Raw genomic sequence first — 16,443 nt, 5'->3', positions numbered from 1 at the left:
CAAAAATCAGAATTAACTTCCCCCGAGGTGACACATGACTAAAATTTCAAATCCTTAGTAGCTCTCGTTTTGTTTTGTTTCTGTGAAACTCCTACACTGAAATAGAAAATAAGTATGGCTCAGGCACAAATACAAACCAAGGCCTGTAATTGCAGCAGCTTAGCCATTTGAGAGTGAAACGTTCTCTTTAGAAAGGACTCTCCTACCTTTCCCCAGAGAAACCACCATGCTGGGCCGAGCCCTGCTGGCTTTGTTAGCACAGGTGCAGGCAAAGTTCCTCACTCATGTGGGTGTTCATGATGCCCCCGCGGGAGGCCCTTGTGAAGACCACATTTGAGTTAGTGCCTGTGAAATACAGTGCTGGCCACATGGTAAAGACTCAGAAAATGCCGACATGTATTTCCTGCCTTTAAAAATTGCCAGAGTGCCAGTGGAAGTCCTGGGTATGAGACTTCTTCCAAATGCAGAGAGATGTTTCCCAGTCAGCTATTCAAATGGATACTCTGGCTTTTTGACATCTGGGAGGGACCCATGATTTGTTCATGGATTTATTCAGCAAATTTTTGAGCCCTTTCCGTTCCAGTTACCTAAGCCATAGTCTCTTCCCTCAGGGAACTTGCCTTCTAGGAGCACAGGCAGACAGGTGTGCAATGATGGTAATCGCAGCCTGTGTGCTGCTGGAGGCATGCATGAGCGTGAAAGTGAGGGAAGGGCGGGGCTTCTCAGCCTCCGCACTGTTGCCATTTGAGGCTGGATCATTCTTTGTTCTAAAAAAAAAAAAAAAAAACATACTATGGGTGCATGTATATATACAAAAATCAAGAAGCTTGCATGCACATGATTCATACCACTTTCAGGAATAGTGGTTCTGAGCCTGGAAAGGATCCCACTGTGATGGAGGCCCCAAGATTCATCAACTTTTCTGATATAAAATAGTTTAACTTCATTCATAGGATTAACTATTACATGAAATGTTTATCAAACACTTCTGTAGGGCTTACTGTAAGCACACACTTTTCTAATGGCTTTACAAATAACTAATTTCTTTAGCAATCAACTTGTGTGACTAAACCTGTAAGGAGCTCTTTTAGCTATACAACCTGTTTTCTGAAACCGTGAGGTCAGCTATGTTGCTGAATACAGACATTGTTTGTACTTTTGAAAAGTCAACAGCATATTCTAGAACTTGTCCTAATGGGCTGGGTTAGCAGCCTGTCCTCAAAGACAGTTGTGCAGTAAAATGGAAGGATATTCTAAGTAGGATAAGTAAAAACCATAAATATCCTCAATTCCATTGAGGTCAGGTTTTGTCATCAAATCCTTACTGTCAAGTCAGGTTTTGCTGCCAAACAAATTATTTAAGACATACACACACCTTCCAGTTTCTAGAGCTTTGGGGATTTCAGAAAAGTGGTGAAGGAATACAATTCCTGTTTTGCAGATGAGGAAACAACACAGAGGAATTAACTGACTTAACTGAGTGCACTTTCAGTGGTGGACATGGGTGTGAGACCTAGATATTCTGACTCTTAAACTCCCCGCTTTGGGTTGCTTCACCCCGCTGAAGCCAGCTTCTACAACCATATTCATGATATGTGTAAAGCACACCAAAGAATCTGGAGCTGATTACAGCCCTCAGCAAGATTCCAGTATATTCTATGCTAGAGCAGGGGGTTGGGTAATAGTCCTCGCTCTGCTTCAGAATGCGCCACCCTGGGTAGGGCAATCGCACTCTTTGAACTGTAGAACTGAGGCTCTGGCAGTTAGAAGAAAAGAGAACATACCTGAGATATCGAAGGTAGAGATGTCCTGTAGCTCGGTGATTTGGACAGGTGAGGAGAAGGGTAGGATGGCTCAAGTTTCTGTTTTGGATGGTGGTTCTAGTCACCGAGGTAAAGAAAACAAGGAGAAACAAGTTTGGGACGAGGGATGACTAATTCCATATGGGACAGGGTTTCAAGAGCTCACAGGGCATTCTGCCAGTCACTAGATATTTGGCTTTGGAATTCAGTGGAGAGGGTCTACATCAAAAATACAGACTTTTCAGGGATCCCTGGGTGGTGCAGCAGTTTGGCACCTGCCTTTGGCCCAGAGCATGATCCTGGAGTCCCAGGATCGAGTCCCATGTCGGGCTTCTTGCATGGAGCCTGCTTCTCCCTCTGCCTGTGTCTGCCTCTCTCTCTGTGTCACTCATGAATAAATGAATAAAATCTTAAAAAAAAAATACAGACTTTTCGAGTCCTCTGCCTCAGGAATATGGAAAAGGGGACCATATATATAGGCCAGTGACAGTGGGGTCCAGAAGACCATATATAGACCATATATATAGGCCAGTGACAGTGGGGTCCAGAAGAACAATGACTTGAAAACATAAGAGTCTGTGAAGGGAACTGAGAAGAAATGGCAAAGAAAGGACAGCTGGGAGCTAGGGGTATCTCAAAAGGGAACATTATAAGGGGACAACCAGACAATATGGCTTTTATTGTGATGCATTGGGAAGTTGACCACCAATGAAATATTTTTCAAAGATATAGATAGGTAAGTAGATAGATAGATAGATAGATAGATAGATAGATAGATAGATAGATAGATGATAGAAAGAGAAATCTCAAATATATTGCAAATACCTCCATGTACACATATAGAATCTAAGACTACATCTAAGAACAAATTTACAGGAAGTTCAAGGAGTAGACTCACATGTTAAGACACTATGAAGATACAATCCTCCAAATCCAGAATGTAGGAAATTTGATAGGACGGAAAACCCATTCTCTTCAACAATGGGGCTTTTAAAAAATCTATGTTGCAGAAAGGGGTGGTGGCAAGTGGCAGAGACTTTTAATGATGTGTGCATTTTGTAGGGATCCTAATTTGAACAAAGTAATAAAATTTGGGAGGAAATTTGAATCTGGACTGTTAGAGGATACTAAATTATTTTGTTAGGTGTAATACTTATTTTGTGGTTACTTTCTTTTTAAGATTTTATTTATTTATTCATGAGAGACACAGAAGGCAGAGAGATAGACAGAGGGAGAAGCAGGCTCCTTGCAGGGAGCCCGATACAGGACTCGATCCCCAGACCAGGATCACACCCTGAGCCAAAGCCAGACACCCAACCACTGAGCCACCCAGGCATCCCATGGTTATGGTTTGTTTTGTTTTGTTTGTTTAAAGTTCTTACCTGTTAAAGATATTATACTCTTTATGGCTGGATTCATAGAATGCCTGGGATTGCCTTTTTTTTTTTAAGTTTTATTCAAGTAATCTCTATACCCAATGTGGGTCTCGAACTCATGACCCCAAGGTCAAGAGGCGCACACTCCTCCAACTGAGTCGGCCTGGCATCCCTGCCTAGGATTTCCTTTAAAGTATTGTGGTGGGGTGCATGAGTGGCTCAGTCAGTTAGGTGTCCGACTCTTGATTTCGACTCAGGTCATGATCTCAGGTTGTGAGATCGAGTCCTCTGTTAGGCTTCACACTGGGCATGGAGCCTGTTTAAGATTCTCTCTCTCCCTCTGCCCCTCCCTCCCTCTCTAATAAAAATAAAAATAAAGTATTCCAGTGGCAGAGCATGCGAGAGGTGACCAGTGAAACAAGATAAGCAAAATGTTGAGAACTGTTGAAGCTGGGAGATGGACACTTGGAGATTGGCCTGTGCTTGAAAATGCCATAATAAGTTTTTAGAAAATGAAAGGCAATTTGAGAGAAAGAGATGAATAGCATTGTCACAGAAAGATCTGGTAAACTGAGAACAGAAAAGTGGACTTTGGCCTGACCATTTAGAAACCATTGTACTCTTAAGGACCTTAAAGCAATTTCAGTGGGTAGGTGGGGAAGAAAACCCAATTGTCCATCAAAAGCTAATACACTGGAGTGGGGGCAGGGGGAGGATCAGGGCCTGTCTAAGGGACACAGGAACCCATCAGAAAGAGCCCCCAGTGGGCAAACTGGAACAATTTGAGCAACAAATAGATGACGTGGTATTGGGTTGTGACCCCAAGTAGAAAAGAAATACGCAAATGATTGAATAATAAATGAGAAGAAAGAAGTCTTCACAGAAGAATTTCAAGTATCTGTAGATACTGTCCCTTTTAGGAGGTAGACCTTACTCTCCCTCCTCTCCTGAGTCCAGACTAACCTGGTGACTGGCTTCTAAACTGAAAGGGAGAAAATTAAAACCTTCAGTAGACAAACGTGGCAGCCACCACATTCTCCTAGTGCTCAAGGTTAACATCCTGAGTAATAATTCTGGGGACACCTTGTGCTACCTGATGTGATTTGATGTGACAAGAAGGGCACTTCTCCTCTAGTAAGGTAAGTCTGAAAACCCCGTAAGCCCAGTCTCATCCTGAGAAACACATCAGATAAGCCCAAAAGGAGGGACCTTCTACAAAATGCCTAACTAGCTCTCCTCAAAAACACAAAGTTATGAAAAATAAGCAAGGACAGAAACTGTCACAAAGGAGACTGAGGAGACATCACAACTAATTGCCATGTGGGATCCTGGTACAGAAAAAGGATATTAATGGGAAAACTGGTGAAATCCATATAAGGTCTGTCGTTTTATTTAATAGGAACGTGCCAGTGTTAATTTCTAGTTTTGACAAATGTACCATAGTTGTGTGAAATGTTAATTTGGAAAACGGGGCAATGAAGTATAGGAACTCTGTATGATCTTTACAACTTTTCTATAAATCTAAAATAATTCCCAAAAAAACATTAATATATGTGCTGCCGAAGCGAGCACTTGCTGCCGAAGCGAGCACCCAAAAAACATTAAAAGAAAAAATACAAATGCCATGTTGATTTTTGGTAACTGTATTTACTCTTGTGCCACCTTTCAAAGAGGAAGATATATTTTTATTTTTCTAAAGGAAGAATTTATAAAGCCTTTTTTTCTTCCTCTGAGTGCTGTGGAATCTGACATCTTGAACACTAGAATGACAAGACCAGAGGGAGAGCAAAGTAAGGATCGGACCTTTGTTAGGTACTCAACATGTATAGTGCTGGACAGTTTTCACAAATTACCTGCCTTGTTTCTTCTAACAACCTGATGTAGTATGATCCCCGGTTTTCTGATGAGCAAATAGATTCAAAGTAAAAAAAAAAGAACATGCCTAATGACTAGAAGTTGGGTAGAAATGGGGAGTGCCTGCTAATGGATACAGGGTTTCCTTTCAAGGTGATGAAAATCTAGTTCTGGAACTGGATAGAGGTGGTGGTGGGGACAGCACCATGAGTGTACCACAGAACTGTTCACTTCAAAATGGCTGTTCTCATGTTATATGAATTTAAGCTCCATGAAAGAAAATATAATAACAAAGAAGAAAGAGTAATCTAGGGATGGGAGAAAAACCCAAAGAGTGATGTGCAGAAATCATCTGGTGTGTAGCATTTCTCTATTTTTATTGATTGATTGATTGATTGATTGATTGAGTACTGGAGCCCAACCCAGGGCTTGAACTCACAACCCTGATTTGAAGACCTGAGCTGACATCAAGGGTTGGCCGCTTAACCACCTGAGCCACCCAGGCATGTCTCAGTTTTTATATTTTGACCAAGGAACCGTTGTTCCACAAAATGGGCATTAGTAGGTGACATGAATACTCTATAAGACACAGTTTGAGAAACACTTCATTGATTGAGGCCTCATTTTAACAAAAAGAATGATGTACTTGGCCACAAGCCACCCATGTGGCTTCAGGAAATTGAAAGAAGAGGATCAGAGCCCAGTTTGAGGAGGAGCTTTATTTGGGTTCAGTCTGTAACTACAATGGATAGATTTGGCAATATGGAAATGGCATGGACACACACTCCAGGTAGAGAGACCAGCAAGAGGCTAAAAAGATGACTATGTGTTGGAAACAATGTAAACCCACCTGCTAAACTCTAAGACTCTCAGACCCCGCTGCCCATTGGAATCACTTGGATCCCACTCCAGCCAATTATATCAGAACTTCTGGCACTGTTTTTTTTTTGTTTTTTGTTTTTTGTTTTTTTAAAGCTCTCCAGATGAACCTGATGTAGCCCACTAGTCTGGATGAGCTTTCTCAAATATGGTGTAGGGACCTACTGATGTTCAGTTGGAAGTATGGCGGTATTCATTAGTTCTCAAACTTAAGTGTGTTTAAGAATCATCTGGGGAGCTGTCTATGACACAGATTCCCGGGCCCCACTGGGGTGAGGCCCATGAACTGCATTTCTATCGAGCTCTCAGAGATGTTGATGCTGCTGGTCCATGGACTCCATACTGAGTAGCACTGATAGAAGCAACATGACACAACAATACAGGAACAGTGGATACAAAAGTGGATGAAAGGGTTTGAGTGGGAGACCATGTGGCAGTGTTAGGGCAGCCTTGTCAGGATTCACAAATAATCCCGCAGCTCTCCCTCCTCCTCAGCCTGTGCCGGGGAGAGGGTCATGAAGCCCCGGGCTAGAGTAATGGGTACATGCAAGGGAGTGATGACCCAGAAGTATGGGAAAGGGCCAGTTCCCCAAGGCTCTTCCTGCTAGGCTCTGGACTCTCTAAGCAAGTGCAAAGTCTTTACAAAGGCCTGGACTGAACAAAGCATTTCTCCAGAAGGTGTTTGCAGTATCCGCTCGCAATTACAGTAATGAGAATTAATGGGGCTCGACTAGAAGAGTGGCAGTGGAACTGGAGACAAGATGGATGTGAGGGATGGGGCAGAGATGACAACTCTGCTCAAGCAGCTCTCCTTCCACTCCTGCAACCAATCCATCACACATCCGCCTGGCGCTACCTCCTCTCCCTTTCCCACCGCTGCCTCCAGGGCCGAAGGACCGCCCTCTCTGCTCTGGAGTCCATCAGTGGCTGCCTAAGCACCTTTGCCCTCCTGCCATCGTTTCTCAGCGCAGCCCCTACAGAGATGCTTCTAAAAAAAGAAGCCAGACTACATCTCCACTCTGCTCCCAACTCCTTTACAATAGCTCAACTTCTTACAGTGGCCTTTAAGGCATAGCAAGATCTGGTCCCCTATTCGCTTTGTGACATCGGTTCTGTCTTCTTGCCCCTCTCTGCTCCAGCCCCACTAAGGTCCTCTTTCTAGAATCTTGCTACTCAAAGTGTGCTTCCTGGACCAGCAGCATCAGCACCTACTGGGAATTCGTTAGAAATGCCACGTCTCCAGTTCCACCCTAGACCTACTGAACCAGAATCTGCATTTTAACAAGACATACACACACACACACACACACCGCCAGGGTATCCCTCCACACGTCACTGGGAAGCAGTGATCCAGAACAGCCTGGCACACTCCTGCCCCTAAGATTCTCTATTCATTTCTCTGCCCGGACAGCTTACCCTCCAAGTACCCACATAAATCACTCCCTCCCTCCTTTATCCATATGTCACCTTCTCAATGTCCTGTTGAAAGTTGCAGCCCCTCCACCAGGAGGGCACTCCTTAACCCCTCTGTAGCCTTTATCTCCTCCATGGCACTCAGGACCACCTGAAAATGGTGACCTCTGGGGAGTGGAATGATGGGGTACAAGACTACTGCTTTTCTGAATTAAGTGTGGTGGGATTATTTGACTTCTAAATTAGGTGCACGTAGCCCTTTCGTTCACTTGTTTGTGGAGATTTAAAAATGGCAGAGTCTGGTTCCACATGCAAGGAGTTTGAGAGTCACCACTCTATCCTAATAACAAGTAAAAGCTGAACAGACCGGAAAATCAACAACTCTTCTAGGATCCGTAAGAGAGGGGAAGACAGAGCAAACTGCTGTGCCCAAAGTTGGAGAAAGAGGCAAATACAAGTTGTGGCTTACCACAGCAGACTCACAGGCGGAAGGAAGGCCTGGGAACCAGTGTTGGGGGTGGGAAAACAAATTGCTGGAGGCCTGGCGTGAACAGCTCCAGGGGGCTTCCTGACATAGGGCGGCCGCTACAATATTGTAAGCTTCATCTCCCAGAGCTTGACCAGATTCCAGCAGTAAATATTGGAGGAAAATCCCCTCAGGTTTCTGGCAGGGGGAAGTGGAAGAGGAACCATTTTGAAATAACCCAGAGAACTGTGTTTTTCTTAACAGGGCCTGCCCTCAGGGGAAGCTAATTAACCAGAGCCTAGCCTTCTAGGGAACTCTCAGAGCCTAGCTGACCTGGGGATGGGAAATAATCCAATTCCAGCCATCCTGTCCCACCTAAGAGAGGGAGAGCAATAACTGAGACACACTTGTTAAGTGTACAGTCCAGAGGCCCAGGCTCACTAACAGGGACCTAAACACCAGATTATAGCGTGCTTCCCCTCCCCGCTCTCTTCACTACCACATCCCTAAAGGCCTATTTACAGCAGTTCCTTTTACCTGGAACATCGTGTTCAGCTAGCAAGAAAAACTTAAAAGGCATAGTAAAGGACGAAAAACACAATTTGAAAAGACAGAGCAGCCATCAAAACCAGACATAGCAGGAATGTCAGAATGATCAGACCAGGAACCTCAAACAGCTATGATTCATAGGCTAAGAGCTCTCGTGGATAAAGTAGACAGCATGCAGGAGCAGATGGGCAACGGCAGCAGAAAGGTGGAAATCCTAAAAAAAAACAAAAAAAATGCTGGAGCTCACAAACACTGTAACAAATGAAGAATGCCTTTAATGGGCTTATTAGCAGACTAGACTCAGCTGAGGAAAAACATCTCTGAGCTAGAGGATGGATCAATAGACTCCTTAAACATCAAAAAGCAGAGAACAAAGGGGGGTGGGGTGGGGGAGAAACTAGAACATAATATCCAAGGACGGTGGAACAGCTACAGAAGGTGTGAGATACACATGATGTGAATACCAGAAGGAGAAGAAAGGATCAGAAGAAACGCTTGAAACAATAATGACAGCATTTCCCCCAAATTAATGTCAGACACCAAACCTCAGACCCAGAAGGCTCAGAGAACACCAAGCAGTATAAATGCCAAAAGCAAACCAAAATCACACCTTGGCACATCATTTTCAAATTACAGAAAATCAAAGATAAAGAAAAAAAACTCCAGAAAGAAGCAGAGGCATAAAACACCTTCCCTAGAGAGGAACCAAGGTAAGAGTTACATCCAACTTCTCGGAAAGGGTGCCAGCAAGAAGAGAGTAGACTGAAATATTTAAAGTGTTGAGAGAAAAATCCCACTAATTGAGAATTCTGTACCTGGTGAAATTATCCTTCAGACCTGGAGGAGAAATAAAGCCTTCCCCAGCAAACAAAAATTGAGGAAATTTGTTGCCTCGCATGAAATGCTAACAAATGTTCAGAAGGAAGGAACATGATACAGGTCAGAAACTAGGAATCACACAGGGAAAGGAAGAACATGAAAGAAGGAACCAGTCAAGGTAACATAAAAGCATTTTTTGTATTTTTTTTTCATTTCAAAGTTCAGTTATTATTTTTTAAGTAATCTCTACTCCCAGTGTGGGGATCAAACTCACAACCCCCAAATCAGGAACCACATGCTCTATCAGTTGAACCAGCCAAGCACCCCAAACTACCTTTCTACCTATTTATTTTTTTAAGTAAAGGTACATTACTTAGTCTTTTTTTTAAAAAAAAAGATGTTATTTATTAACGAGAGAGGCAGAGACACAAGCAGAGGGAGAAGCACCTGCGGGGAGCTGATGCAGGACTCGATCCCAGGACTCTGGGATCAGGACCTGAGCCGAAGGCAGACGCTCAACCACTGAGCCACCCAAGTGCCCAAGGTATGTTATTTTAATACAATTTCATTGTTCAAGATAGTGTGGATATGTGAAGTGGTTCATTTCCTTCTTTTTTTTTTTTTTTTGGTTCATTTCCTTCCTGAACAAAGCACTAACAGTTTCTATCTTACATGATTTTGTCAAATTCAAACATGACTGGCAATTTGTTTGTAGTTGTTTTTAAACATTTTCTTTGCATATCTTTATAATATTGTTATATTCTGGAACTTTTTTTTTTTTTTTTTTAACACTCAAGTAGTTTGGAAACATTTCCTTTATGCTATTCCCCTGGGCACAGCCTTTCAGACCATTTATCCCACCTCAATTGAAAATCTCTGTTCCCTCAGCTGGTGGTAGGGCTGCTTGATGGAGGTGATCATGGGAAAATGAAGAGCGAGCAAGCTTTGCCAACTACTTCTAGTTCTCTTAATTAGTATGCTGCGATCCACCCCAGTCTCTGCAAGGTCAGACATGCAAGACAAGTCCTTGGCCAAAAAGCAGAATTCTAACTAGTGTAAAAATAGGTTTTGAGTAAAATAGAATCTCTATAGGAAAGAGAATCAGGCTATGCTTTACATTCCCACTCTTGCTTTAAAATATTTGTAATTTATTGGTCCAAGAGGGACTTATAAAGTTGGTCTGCCCCAAGGAAAATTTCAGAATGTCTGAGTATATTAATTTTGCCAAGTTAGAAGTCAGGTTCTTTGGGAAATGCTGCAGTCCATCCCACCAAAATGGATGTGGGTAAATGATACAATTGGTGTGCTAACAAGTCACATGTGAGACGGGGGGCCAAGAAACAATTCTGAAATGTGATCATTTGAAAACAAAACCCATCATTTAACAGTATATCTTTTATTTTATTTATTTTTATTTTTTAACAGTATATCTTTTAATTTTATTTCCAGTAAGGTTAACATACAGTATTATATTAGTTTCAGGTATATAATATAGTGATTCAAGTGTGTGTGTGTGTGTGTGTGTGTTAAAAAATTAACCTATCCAGCTACCACTTTTGGAATCTAAATTCCAACACGGGTCTCACTTTTTGTAAATTAAAAAAACATTTGTTGAGGGGCGCCTGGGTGGCCCAGTGGTTAAGCATCTGCCTTTGGCTCAGGTCATAATCCTGGGGTCCTGGGATCGAATCCCACATCAGGCTCTGCATGGGGAGACTGCTTCTCCCTCTGCCTATGTCTCTCCCTCTCTGTGTCTCTCATGAATAAATAAAATTTAAAAAAAAAGATTGGTTGAGATATAATTGACATATAACATTGTATTAGTCTTAGGTGTACAGCATAATAATTTGATGTATATCTATGTAGCAAAATGACCACCACAGTAAGTCTACTTTAACATCCATCATCACACATAGTTATAATTTTTTCTTATGATGAGAACTTTTGATTTACTCTCTTGGCTGGATTATATGGTAGTTCTATTTTTAATTTTTTGAGGTTTTCCATAGTGGATGTGCCAATTTACATTCCCACCCCAACAGTATGCTAGGGTTCCCTTTTCTCCACATCCTCTCCGACACTTGCCATTTATTTTTTTGATACTAGCCTTTCTAAAAGATATGACATGATATCTCATTGTGGCTTTGATTTGTATTTCCCTGATGATGAATGATGTTGAGCACTTTTTCCTGTACCTGTTGGCCACTTGTATGCCTGCCTTGGAAAAATGTCTATTCAGATCTTCTGACCATTTTTTTAAAGATTTTATTTATTCATGAGAGACACAGAGAGAGAGAGAGAAACACAGACACAGGCAGAGGGAGAAGCAGGCTCCATGCAGGGAGCCCGACGTGGGACTTGATCCTGCGTCTCCAGGATCACACCCTGGGCTGAAGGCGGCGCTAAACTGCTGAGCCACCTGGGCTGCCCTCTTCTGACCATTTTTAATCAGATTGGGTTTTTTCCTCTTGAACTGTATGAATTCCTTATATATTTTGGATATTAACCTTTTTTATATTTATTTACTTGAGAGAGAGCACAGGCAGGCGGAGCAGCAGGGAGAAAGAGAAGTAGGCTCCCCACTGAGCAGGGAGGCTGATGTGGACTCCATCTCAGGACTCTAAGATCATAACCAGAGCCAAAGGCAGATGCTTAACCAACTCAGCCACCCAGGTGCCTGGATATTAACGCTTTATCAGATATATGAGTTGTAAATATTTTCTCTTATCCCATAGGTGTCTTTTCATTTTATTGATGGTTTCCTTTGCTGTAAGAAGCTTTTTAGTTTATATATTTGTTGATTTTTACTTGTTACCTTTGCTTTTGGTGTCAAATCCAAAAAAATCATTGCCAACACTGATATCAAGGTAATTACCCTTTACTCCTTACTCCTTCTAGTTTTGTGGTTTTAAGTCTTATATCTAAGTCTTTAATACGTTTTTCAGTTGATTATTTAACGTTTTTATTTTCTACTTTTATTTCTTTCTTATTCTTTAAAAGATAACAGTTTGCTCAAAATAATAATGGCAGCAATATATTCAATTACGTATACCTGTGTATATATCTTATGGGTGTATATGCCTATGTGTGCTTTTATGTAAGTGAAATGAGCAACAGTAATAATAGAAGAGATGAAAGGGAGGAATTAGGATTATTTTGTTATTTTAAGGCAGTCACACAACATGCGAAGTGGTATAGTGTTATTTGAAAGTGGACTTGGATTTGTGGTAAATGTGTAATTTCAAACTCTAGGACAACCACTAAAAAACTAAGAAAAAAGTATAACGGATATATTTTTTAAAGATTTTATTTATTTATTCACAAGAGACACAGAGAGAGGGGCAGAGCCACAGGCAGAGGGAGGAGAAGCAGGCTCCATGCAGGGACCCTGATGTGGGACTCGATCCCAGGACTCCAGGATCATGCCCTGAGCCGAAGGCAGACACTTAACTGCTGAGCCACCCAGGTGTCCCTATAACTGATATTTTAAGAAAGGAGGAAATAGACTCATATAAAATGCTTAGTTAAAACTACAAAAGGCAGAGAGTGAGTAGATTAAAATGAGAACAAAGGAAAAATGAAGCACAAGTTACTAATATCAGAAATGATATTCGCTACAGATCCCATGGAAATTAAAAGGATGATAATACTCTGAACGTTTCTATGCCCACAACTTTGATGACCTAGATGCAATGGATCAATTCCTTAAAAGACACAATCTTCCAAAACTCACACAAGAAGAAATAGATTGTCTGAATAGGCCTGTATCTATTCAAGAAATTGAATCAGTAATTATAATCTTCCAAAACAGAAAGCACCAGGCCCACCCAGATGGGTTCACTGGTGTATTCTACCAAACATTTAAGGAAGAAATTATACCAAGTCTTTACAATCTCTTTCAAAGTATGGAAGCAGTGGGAATATTTTCTAAGTCATCCTATGGGGCCAGCATTGCTCTAATACCAAACCAGATAAAGGCAGGACAAGAAAACTACAGACCAATATCTCTCATGAACATAGATGCAAAAATCATCAACAAAGAAGATATACAGATGACACATAAGCATATGAAAAGGTGCACCATAGCATATGCCATCAGGGAAATGTAAATTAAAACAATAATGAGATACCACTACACATCTGTTAGAGAATGGCCAAAATCCAGAACACCAACAGCACCAAACGTGGGCAAGGACGTGGAACAACAGGAACTGTCATACACTGCTGGTAGGAATGCAAGATGGTCCCCCCACTTTGAAACACAATTTGGCAGCTTCCCACTAAACTAAGTGTACTCTTACCATATAATCCAATAATCAGGCTTCTTTGTATTCACCCAAAGGAGCTGAAAACTTCTGTCCACACAAAAATCTGTACGTAATGTTTATAGCAGTTTTATTCACAATTGTCAAAAGTTGGAAGCAACCAAGGTGTCCTTCAGTAGATGAGTGGATAAATAAACTGTCATGTGTCCAGACTGAATATTATTCAGTGCTGAACAAAAGGTACTATCAAGCCATGAAAAGACACGGAGGAACCTTCAGTGCATACTACTAAGTGAAAGAAGCCAATCTGGAAAGGTACATACTGTGCGATCCCAACTATAGGACACTCTGGAAAAGGCAAAACTAGGGAGAATGTGGAAAGAGATCAGTGGTTGCTGGTTGGGGTTGGGGGAGGAGATGAATAGGCTGAGCAGAAAGGATTTTTAGGGCAGTGAAAATACTCTGTATGGCACTATAATGGTGGATACATATCACACATTTGTCCAAACACCTCAGATGTACACCGAGAGTGGACCCTACGATAAACTGTGGACTTTGGGTAATGGTGACAGGTCACTGTGGGTTCATCCTGTATCACATAGGTACCGCCATAGTGAGTGGTGTGGATAGGGGGGCAGGCTGTGCATGTGTGGTGGCAGAAAATGGGAAATCTCTGTAACTTTCTCTCAATTTTAACATAAACCTAAAACTGCTCTAAAAAACTAAAGTCTGGGGAAAAACACTGCTAGAGAATGGACCCAAAATTAAAGATCCCTGCTCCTAGCAGAAGCTGGAAAAGGGACAGTGCCACCACTATGGCGCTGCTCAGGCTAGCATGAGCTCAGGCATCGAGTGCCGTGGCAACGAGGAGGAAGAAACGTCCTGGAGACTCGATGGATGTCACTCTTGATATTTACAAAACTAAGAATAAAGAGCCGAGCCACATGAGGAATAACCTTATCCAATACGCTGTAGAAATAGAAGAAAGGAATGCACACCTTTGGCTGCGTGGCTGAAGGGGTATGTGCCTCATCGGTGCTGTGCACAGATGTTTCCAGTTCTTCCAGACAGCGTAGGACTGGCCTTGCGGAAGCCCAGGCCACATGACCAGTTTTAGCCAGCAAAGTGCAAGCAGAAGCCTTTAAGCCTCTGCACAAGTTCCCCTTCCTTTTCCCAGCCCAGCAACCTCAGCAGGTGGGGAATGCGAGGCCCTGGCTGGTAAGCCCCAGTCTGGCTGCACAATGAGGATGTGGTGGGGCAGCCTCCAGCTGGGCACATGGTAGTGTCGTGCCACAAGGGACACTTAATATGAACAAGAAATAAACCTTTGCTGTTTAAAGCCACTCACATTTTAGAGTCACTCCCACGGTCCAACCTAACTTACCCTGACTGGTGCGGCCCAGGACCACCACAGTGGAGATGCGGGATGCAGCTTAGCAAGCAGTCACCCTAGTGCCACCTCCTTGGTGTAGAAGCCGTAGCTCCGACATATGGGGTGCACGCTCTCGCCGAAGGGCTACAGGCAGCCCACAGGTAGGCTTTGGCCAAGGTAAAGATATGTTTAAAGATTTCTACCTGGGACATGGGCTGTGTGTGATTTCTTCCCCTCTTAGCTATGGCCCCCACTCCCCTCCACTCCCCCCTTACCTACAGCAGCCTCACTTGAGTCCTGTGCTTGCCTACGAGCCCCCAAAGGCATTTAGGTTTGCAACTCCTGGGGCTTCTTGCCTCAAAGCCATGGAGAGAGGGTAACATAGGTATTACCTTTCTCACTGAAGAGACAAGAAAACAGAGGCCCTCAGAGGTCAAGAGACCTCCACGGTGACACAGCAGGTCCATGGTAGAGCTGGGGCCCGAACCCGGGACTCCTGATGCCTGTGTGCGGGCAGGCTGCAGATGCCCTGCCCCAGGGACAGCTGCCTTCTGCTCAGGCGTCAGCCTAGGAGGTTCATCTATTGATTGCAAACTCTATTGTCTACTCAGCCCGCACACCGCCTGAGTTTATCACCCAGCAACTCCTCATTTGTTTTTTAACAGGAACATCACACCATCCTGAAATGGCTTGAACCAAACTGCAGTCTCAACAAACAGCTTGCCTTTTAAATCCATAAGCTGAACACCAAGCTCTTTGCATTCTTTCAGCCAAGCCATTGCAGCTCTTTTTCTCTTTAAGTCTGAACTGTTTCGTGATAAAGACAGCCAGGCACCGGAAATTAAAGCAACAGCTACGACGAAATAGCTCCAGGATATACTATTAAGTGCAAAATGCAAAGTGCAGAAGAGCATGTATGGAATGATCCCGTTCCATTTGTATAAATAGAAAACTACAAAATAAATACATATTTATGGGTATTATGTGTATTCATGTTTATATATGGAAAAATGTTTCTAAGGATATGCATGAAACATTATGGTCATGTCTGGAGAGCAGACGGGGTGGGGGCACGTCAGGAGTGGAAGGAGGTAGGCACTGCCAGCACCCCGAGCACTCAGGCCCTGCCAGCCTGACACTGCTCTCTGTGACCCAGCCTGAAGGCTCCCTCTGGCCCCAGAGCCTTCTCGGGCTGTGCTCTGGACAGGTGGAAGTGCTTGAGAATTAACAGCCCCTGAGAGCCACCCTCAATCAATGGCTGATGGGAACTGGTGGAGAAATACAACCAGTCCTGCACCTCTTGAGGGGGATGATTCTGAGGTCATCAGTGTGTGCTCTACATTGATTCCCAGAGTTCCCTGCATCACTGGGCTCTAGGTCCCCACAGTGCGGACGTGTTCTTTTCTGGCTGCTTCCTTTCCTGTCTCATCTTTCCCCTCCCTGACCCTTCCAAATAAATTCCAAACCCTGTCTCAGGGCTGGTTTCTGGAAGGAACAATGCTGTCTAATAGAAATGTCTCCAATGATGGAAATGTTCAATGTCTGCACCGTTGAGTACAGTAGCTGCCAGCCACATGTGGCACTTAAATTTAAATGACTTTAAAATACAGTTCCTCAGTCACACCGGCCATACCTCAAGTGCTCAGCA

This window comes from Canis lupus, chromosome X (genome assembly GCF_011100685.1).
Source record: "Canis lupus familiaris isolate Mischka breed German Shepherd chromosome X, alternate assembly UU_Cfam_GSD_1.0, whole genome shotgun sequence".
Lineage (NCBI taxonomy): Eukaryota > Metazoa > Chordata > Mammalia > Carnivora > Canidae > Canis > Canis lupus.
This window is presented reverse-complemented; position numbering follows the sequence as displayed.